Here is a 9,533-nt window from a genome sequence, read left to right on the forward strand (position 1 = left end):
TTAAAGTATTCTGTAGTCACCTGAGATGTGCAAGATTGACAATTTACCTATCCTTTTCCCAATAAAAAAGGGTTTTTGTGTGTAGTAGGTAATATCGAGAATCGACTCCATGACAGAATTAAAATAGTGTAGGCATAAATAATTATCTAAGATGGAACTGAGAATTTACAGTATTTTTTGATAATTAATTTGGATACATACCTATTGAAAAAAAATCTATTTTTGTATTATTATACATATCCAAATTTACAAATTTTCTGAGATTTTCATTGTTACACGATTGTTAACTTCATTTTTTAAGTGCATCTTTAGTGTATTATATTTGCACAGAGTCATGTTATGTAATTTTAACCAAGATGAACTGAAATCTAATCTATCTAGGATATCTAAGATGAACTGAGAATTTACAGTATTTTTTGTGATTGTGTGCAGCTGCAAATGTGTCATTTGCACATATTATTGTATGTATTGAAAAAAAATCTATTTTTGAATTATTATACAGATTTTCATTGTTATACGGTTTTGGACTTTATTTTTTTAAGTGTAACTTTATTTTATAAAGTTTGTACTGAGTCACATTATTTGATTTTGTAATATACAATACTACTTCTTGTGAATGCTAAGTCATGATATTTAAACGAGTATTTAATAAATTTTGCAGTCTTCGATCAGCTATATAAACATCCTTTTTATTCAGCCATATTTTGACAGATTACAATGTCTGCAATAATTAAAATGAAAGCCGCTCAAGTCCATGTTAAACACTTATTTTTTTATATTCTTTTCATTCTAAATTCATTGTATTTTTGCAAGATCTATGATTTAATGTATAGCTTACTCTAACATTATCCGATTCACAAAGACTTCTTTCTTACATACTGTAGTTGTGACCAGTAAAAAATGAGTTTTAGCCATTTCTTTTTCATTCCGTGATTTATGGCCTCTTACGTTTTTTTTTGTTTGTGAGTCAATGATCCTGGAAGAGTACATTTTTCGTTTTGGTTATGAACTGAGTTTAAATAGTTTATACTATTCCTTTGTTAATATTGTTTATGATTAAATTTTGATTGTGATATTTGAAACTTACCTGTGATTTGTAAAAGTGCCTAAGTAGTTAGTCATTGTAAAATTTCTGCATAAGTACATAAAACGTATTATTTTTTTAGTACAAATTATTCATTTGTTTAAATTGTTTATGTTTTTTTGAATTTAAATTGTTTATTAAAGTTTTGTGATAAAAAAGTACATAAGTATTATTTTTTTGGTTCAGATTAATCATCTGCTTAAATTGTATATACTTATGTTTTTTCTGAATTTAATTTTGGACTTTATTTTTTTAAGTGTAACTTTATTTTATAAAGTTTGTACTGAGTCACATTATTTGATTTTGTAATATACAATACTAATTCTTGTGAATGCTAAATCATGATATTTAAACGAGTATTTAATAAATTTTGCATTCTTCGATCAGCTATATAAACATCCTTTTTATTCAGCAATATTTTGACAGATTACAATGTCTGCAATAATTAAAATGAAAGCCGCTCTCAAGTCCATTTTGTAATGTTAAACACTTATTTTTTATATTCTTTTCATTCTAAATTCATTGCATTTTTGCAAGATCTATGATTTAATGTATAGCTTACTCTAACATTATCCGATTCACAAAGACTTCTTTCTTACATACTGTAGTTGTGACCAGTAAAAAATGAGTTTTAGCCATTTCTTTTTCATTCCATGATTTATGGCCTCTTATGTTTTTTTTTTGTTTGTGAGTCAATGATCCTGGAAGAGTACATTTTTCGTTTTGGTTATGAACTGAGTTTAAATAGTTTATACTATTCCTTTGTTAATATTGTTTATGATTAAATTTTGATTGTGATATTTGAAACTTACCTGTGATTTGTTGTAACGCGATGAACTTGTCACCTAAAGAAACCATAAATATACTTTCTTAACTGGCAACACCAAACTCATGCTGGCTGCAAATAATCAACGGCCGGAGCAGACAAGGTGGGGGGGACGTAGCGGCGGGGGCAAGAACACAAGTGCGTGGGAGGCAACTTCCTTCTTCTGGTTCCAAACGTTCTACGGGGCGGACGCGCTCGTACCGCGCGACGCGGTCGTGTAGGAGCACACGCTTCAACAATGGATGGGATATTCGCATACCCGTGTCGAGGGGTACAGTGCTAGTGTCATCTTCACCCGGGAATACACCCCTTGGACTTGGAAATGGAAGGACGTTGAGGAGGGCTCGATGCATGTAAATATGTAATTATAAATTGTGTCTAGGTTAGTGCCATTTGCTGGTGACGGAGACGCTCCTGTGAGAACCTCCGTCCCACTTCTTTTATATATAATCTTTTGTAAACCTTCGCTGAAATAATCTCTCATTAAATGTAACCGCATTTCAGCGATATACTTTGAAACCTCTTTCACTTATCAACCTAGAGTCCCAGTAAACACATGGTCTTTTGCAGCTGTTTCCCTCCCAAAGAAAAGCTAGCTGGCGTCCAACCCTGTTGGACGGGGGTACCTCAAAGGTTGAGGGAAACGTGCAAGCCTAACTCCAGACTCCTGGTGAGTCTGGGAATCCACGCCAAGGGAGTTGCTTCCCGGCGTGGGTTTAGCTGCTCCAAATAGCGGTCGGATCCACTCCTTTTGATAAGAAATTCTCATGTTCTACACCAGAAGGTGGCAAAGTTAGGTGGACGAGAGAGCGAGGTCGGAACGAGCGGCTTCAGAAGTATAAGTCCGATGTAGGTAAAGCTCAAATTACTCATTATGTTACATTCATGTGACAAATCTTTCCTACCTTATGTAAGTATCAGATAGCTATGTAGTCGTTGCATTGTTAAATAACATTAGAAGAACTTTCAGTCATTTTTGTTACATTTGCGCCTCCAACGCGATTTGGACGGTGAAGTTGGTTTCATGTTTCCTGTGCCTTGCGAGAGTTTTTGTCACCAGCATTCAATCATATTATATGTTATATTTGTATGTATTTCTTCCGTAGTGCATTTTGTCTAGTTAGCCGAGCGGTTCTGGAATGTTCTATAATCACGGAACATTTGTGGTTGGGTATACCAGAAGTGAGCGACTGCGCGCATTCTTGAAAAAGATGCGGGGACTTCTAGTTGAACATTCACGATAGCAGGACGCACATTACTTGCGCTCTGCCATAGTAACTTAGTTAACTTTACTCAGTTTTAGTATTGATAATAGTAACATTAGTGTGGTTTTGAAAATGTTTCTGCATTGTGGAAATTAATTTTTATTTATTTGACACGATCAAATAAGTGACGACACGTGATTTTGTGAACGAGTGTGAAGTTTTTGAGGGAGCATTTCCGCTTTCTACGCGCAAGGATGGTTGGTTAGAATCCAACATCCGAATTACATCCACGTTTATCTGTGCAATCCATGCACACTTATAACTTTTGCGTTAATCATTTAACGCGCTTTTGTATAATTAACATGTTGTGCCTTCCAATATACTGTTATAGAATTTATTGAAAAGCACATGTTCGTGGATATCAATCATCATAATCAAGTCAGGAAACTTGAGACTAATGGTGAAAGACGACGGAGAGGACGTTTTTATTTTCATTCCCTGCCATACACCCAGGAGGCACTCTAGGATTTTTCACGTTGGAGGAACGTGAAGTCGCTTCTGAAGGATGTTGGATAAGACGTAGAAGTCACGTGGCCTTCCAGTTCACGACGATGTTCGACGTTCTCAATCAAAGCTAAGTCTTCCTGCAATTACTTAAATGAATTCTCGTCTATAAAAAGATTAGCTTGAATGAAAACCTACAAGATAGTCAGACTATTGTTTCCATTTGGTCACATAGCATATCTTGTGCGTCCTCAAACAAATGGTAGAATTTATTTTGGTTCGATCCAAAAAACAATTTCAGTGGAAATCGAAATTTCGTAACAACTTTTTGTTACAAAATTCACGAGCGCTCACCTCTTGCCAGAAAAGGGCAGAAGTCACACCGACTCGCGTAGGATTTTTTCCTTTGCGCCGTGCCGTAATTAATTTCGAGTGTTTTAATATTTGTAGTGCGGGTCATTCCAGAATATTCGGTTAAGAATTGTGTGATGTCATTGTAGTTACGTCATGCTATGTTTAGTCATAGGTAGGATTAGAATAATTTTACAATGAAATTATTTCAGGATAATTATTATTGTATTTCTCTGTAAGTTGTGTGCAAGTTTTTTTTCTTTTTCACAAAACTTCACAGTGCCGTACCGTGTTTTGTTATAATGCAAAATCATTCCGGAACATTCCGTTAAGAATATAGTGATCCAATTGTACTTACGTCTTAGTATAATTAAAATAATTTTAAAGTGAGATTATTTTAGGATATTCATTGTCGTATTTCTCTGTAAATTGTTTGCCAGTTTGTTTACTCAGTTTCGATCAGTGTATAGGTCGGTGGTTGTTCGTTGTGGCTTGGTGCATTTACGTTTTAGTATAGCAACAAATAATACTCATATTCCGTAAAAAGATATGTGATAGCTAGTACACAGCTAGCAATTAATTTATGGTATGGATGTAGACATCCGCGTCATCTTTCATTTAGTATAAAATTACTCGTTTAGTCGTATTTCGCCTTCTCAAGATGGTTTGGTCGAACGTTAACAACGTTGCAATTGGCATCAGGGAAAGCTGCAAGGCGAACACCCTGAGGTCAGCGCTAGAAGCCAGGGGTATTCAACCCAGTAAAAAGCTCTCGCAAATGCAGGAGCAGGCGGAGATATGGAATAGTAAGCTATGTCCCGGACCGCTTGAGGAAAAAGCTGAGGATTTTGAATCACTCTCGTCATTTTCTCAAATAGTAGAAATAAAACCTGCTATTAATTACAAAGTGCTAAATTCAATGCACATTAAATATGACGGTTCTACACCAGTTCACGACTTTGTCATAAGAGTCGAGGACATTATGAGAAATCGTGGGCTATCATTCACTACAATGATGGTGTACTTTTCAGAGATATTACAGGGTAGAGCTTTGGGTTGGTTCCGCTTGGTGGAAAGCGAAGTAAATACATGGCAGGAGTTAAAATCAGCTTTGTATTTACAATTCGAAGGGCCGACGGTCGGCGCCGCGTTGGTTGAGAGTATGTTAATTAAAAGGCAAAAAGAGCAGGAACCAGCCTGCGATTTCATACTTGATATGAGATTGCTAGCGGGTAGATTGAGACCTGCATACTCTATTAGTGATTTAATGGAAATAATTACGAGCAGAATGGTAGAACGCATTCGCACAGGTGTCAGCCTGCAAAAGCCCAAGACGTTCACTGAGTTAGTAAAAGTTTGTAGCGACATTGAGAGATCAAAGTTGGCTCCAATCTCTTTCATTTCGACCAACCCTTCAGAACGCGAAGTTACGGCAATACACGCTAATCCTTCGACTTCGGTTAATGATAATATCAGAATTAGTTCTGACCGGTTTCAGAAACATAAGCATAACGCACGTCACTGTAAACCGCTCAGCAAATCGCGCAACAATTCCAGTTGCAACGAGCATGCCGCGTGTTGCAGTGACACGCATTCACCGAAGTCAGTGAGAATTGGTAGTGATGACAAACAGTCTATCAGGAGCCAGCACGCATGCACTTCCAGCAAGCACAGCGGCTCGTCAAAAAACGAGTAGCCATCCATTCTCTCAGACCGTCCAAACAAGTACGTAAAAGAGAGTGGATAGATGTTGTTAACTATACAAAATATTTTTTTAGGAACGATAAGTTAGTCGCTCCTATTTGCAAAAAAGAGTATGTGGATGAGAGACCTTTTTTGAAGTTTTGGTTAGGAGGTATTGGGGCACGGGGTCTTCTAGATTCCGGTGCCTCTCTTTCCTGCTTGAGTAAGGATGCTGCCGCCACCTTGCTCCAGAAAGGATTTAAGTTATACAAGTCTAGAATTTCGATTGAATCAGTGGATGGTACAGTCCAGCCCGCATTCGGCGCTTTAAAAATACCTGTTAAAGTAGGCCACGAAACGAAAACTGTATACTTTACCGTAATACCTAACCTCCAACCCGATGTCATTCTGGGCATCGACTTTTGGAAGTTGTTCAACATAGCACCAGAAATAGTCTATCTTAACAAGAATCGTAATCATGACTCGTTTAAAATAAATTCTATCACATCAAAAAATTCAATTAACTTATCAGAAGTAGAACACAGTCAGCTAGCCTCGGTTAAAGAAAAATTTGAGTCGATTTCCTTCGAACGTTGTGGCTTGGGGAGGACCCACTTGATTCAGCACCGCATTGTAACCAATGGGGGCCCAATCAAACAACGTTATTATCCGCTTTCCCCTGCAAAACAGGCTACTTTAGAGAATGAGCTAGACGATATGCTTAAGCTTGGAGTAGTCAGGAGATCACGTTCCGCGTGGAGCAATCCAATCTTAATCGTGCCAAAAAAAGATGGCACCGGGAGATTTTGTTTGGATTCGCGCAAACTGAACGCGATCACAGTCCCAGACAGTTATCCGTTGCCTTATATTTCGCAGATATTAGATAATTTAAGAGACGCAAAATTTATTTCATCAATAGACTTGTCGAAAGCCTTTTGGCAGATTCCTCTAACGGAGGACTCTTGTGAGAAGACGGCTTTTGTGGTTCCACGCAGAGGTTTGTTCGAATTTCTTGTGATGCCGTTTGGCACCAAAAACTCGAGCGCGGAATTACAGAGGTTGTCTGACAGTTTGTTCGGCCCGGAATTCGAGGCCAAGGTTTTCTGTTATATTGACGACGTCATAGTGGTATCTGAAGACTTTGATAGCCACATGAAGTTACTAGATCGCGTTTTTGAAAAGCTTAAACAATCAGGCATGACTATAAATTTCTCTAAATCAGAATTTTGCAGAAAAGAACTAAAATACCTAGGTTATGTAGTAAATGAGGAGGGATTACACTGTGATCCAGTGAAACTTGACAGCGTCAGGAACTTTCCCGTTCCCAAGAATTCTCGGGACGTGAAATCGTTTTTAGGACTTTGTTCATATTACAGAAGATTTATAGACAACTTTGCCAAGGTGGCAAGTCCCTTGACAGGCTTGACAAGTGTGCGCAAGGGAGCTTCCGCGTTCACTTGGTCAGATGAGGCTCAGGCGTCGTTTGAGGCACTCAAACTCGCACTGACCTCAGCCCCAGTCTTGGCATGTCCTGATTTCGCTCGTCCGTTCACTTTACATTGTGATGCTTCTAACCTAGGGCTAGGATCGGTCCTCACGCAGGAATTTTCTGATGGCGAGCACCCGATTGCATTTTACTCTCGCACCTTAACAAAGCCTCAACGCAACTACACGACCACTGAGCTCGAGCTGCTGGCTATTTTGGACAGTATATTTCATTTTAGGAGATACCTAGAGGGAAATAAGTTTACGGTAATCACTGATCACGCCAGCTTAAAATGGTTAACGACGCTTGAAAGCCCACAGGGTAGGCTCGCTCGCTGGGCAGCGAGACTTTCACAATATGACTTCTCAATAAAACATCGTCCAGGAAGGCTTAACACCGTCCCTGATGTATTATCAAGAAATCCAGTCGTGATTTCATCTGTTAGTGCTAGCAACACTGCAGACCCACCGGACCTTTGGTTCGAGAACTTAGTCAATAACGTGAAGTCTCACCCAGAAAAATTCCCGAGATTCAAATTTGAGGGAGATAAATTACTCAGGTTCAAGGCAGGAGATCTGCCCCTTGATGACTCTAATTGGAAAGAGTGCGTCAAGGGCGCGGATAGAACAAAACTGATCTCAGAGTTTCATAGTGGAAACGCTTCTGTGCATTTTGGCACATTCAAAACTTTCAAGAGCATTTCCTCACTGTTCTATTGGCCAGGGATTTACAGAGATGTGAAGTTATTCATTAAGGGTTGTGCTATATGCAAAGCATATAAACACACAACTAATGCACCGACGGGACTTATGTCGAATCCGAAGGAAGTCGACCGCCCGATGCAATCATTGTCGATTGACTTGATAGGGCCTCTACCAAAATCGAAGGAGGGATACATGCATATTCTCTCAGTTGTCGACGTCTTTTCTAAATATGTGTGGTTACACCCACTTAGAAAAGCTACAGCAACACCTATCATAAAATTCATTGAACAGGAGATCTTTCTTAAACATGGAGTACCCAACAGTATTCTAACGGACAATGGTCGTCAATTCATATCTAAAGAATTCAAGGCGTTCATTAAGAAGTATTCTATCCCCAAATTGTTCCTTAATGCGGTGTACTCTCCGCAAAGCAACACAGTTGAGAGATATAACCAGACAGTGGGTACCTCACTGGCAATCCTAGTAGGAAAGGATCAGAGACTCTGGTCGCAATATCTTCAAAGCGTGCAGACTGCGATAAACGCATCTGTAAACTTAGCAACCAAGTACTCCCCCTTTTTCCTCATGCATGGTCGAGAGATAATCTTGGATGGTCGTTTTCATCTTCCAAAAGACTATCTCAAGGCCAAAGACTCAGTTCTCCCCGCGGCAGCAGACTGTGCGCAGTATGCTGATCGCATACAGAACTTGCCGTTCGTCTTTGAAATCGTCCAAGCTCAGCTTTTGGAAAATTTTCAATCGAACGCCAAAAGGTATAATCTCCGAAGGAAAGATGCTGAACTTGTCGTAGGCCAGAGGGTCTGGCGTAAGAACTTCAGAATCTCAGATGCGGCAAATTATTTCAGTGCCAAGCTCGCGCAACGGTACGTGGAAAATATAGTTTTAACTAAGATCTCTCCGTTGGTTTATGAATTAGGTGATCTGAATGGTAAGCCGTTAGGTCGATTTCATATAAAGGACATCGCCAAATATTAGTTAATAATTGTCTCGTCCAACATCATCGTTAGATATATTACTTCATATTGTGCCTTGTCATATACATAAGTCTAGTATAATTTGACATAAGTCTTTCAACATAAGACTTTGTCGTTAAGTTAAGTACAGTGAAACCTTGGTCCAACTACATTGACCATTGCGTTCACAGGGAGAATCAAAGTAGTGGTTGTTTGTGTTGGAAGGAATTCGATAGGTGAGCAAATTTTCGCTCAAGTGAGGGTGCGGAATTGTGTGAGATTTCGATGAAAACGGAAATCTCACTAAACGCAGTTTTCATTTTTCATCTTTTGCTCCATGGTCACTATCACATTCCAAGGCAAGTAATGTGTTGAAGGGGTGTATTACTGCTCTCTGTTTGCTGCAGAGGAACAGTCTCATATATACAACTTGTGGTTTCGACTTGCGTCACTTTGTGCCTGCCTACGGTGTGCGCGAACATCACCAAAGTCACAGTGCGCAATTCAATCTCTTTCTTCTTACTTACGTAACTCGGGTCAATTCACCATGGATCGATTTAACATTTATGGTAATTGACAATGCGAGTCCCAAGTCCAATACTTCTCATTCAAGTTGACACTCGTCGCGAAACACAATGTTCAGGATGTGCAATTAATGATTACACACTCCCGTTAACTTGTCGCTGACTTTGTCCACTCGTCTTCTCGAGCCAGTC

This window comes from Rhyacophila brunnea, unplaced genomic scaffold (genome assembly GCF_057557595.1).
Source record: "Rhyacophila brunnea isolate RB1 unplaced genomic scaffold, BYU_Rbru_1.0 scaffold_1, whole genome shotgun sequence".
NCBI classification, from domain to species: domain Eukaryota; kingdom Metazoa; phylum Arthropoda; class Insecta; order Trichoptera; family Rhyacophilidae; genus Rhyacophila; species Rhyacophila brunnea.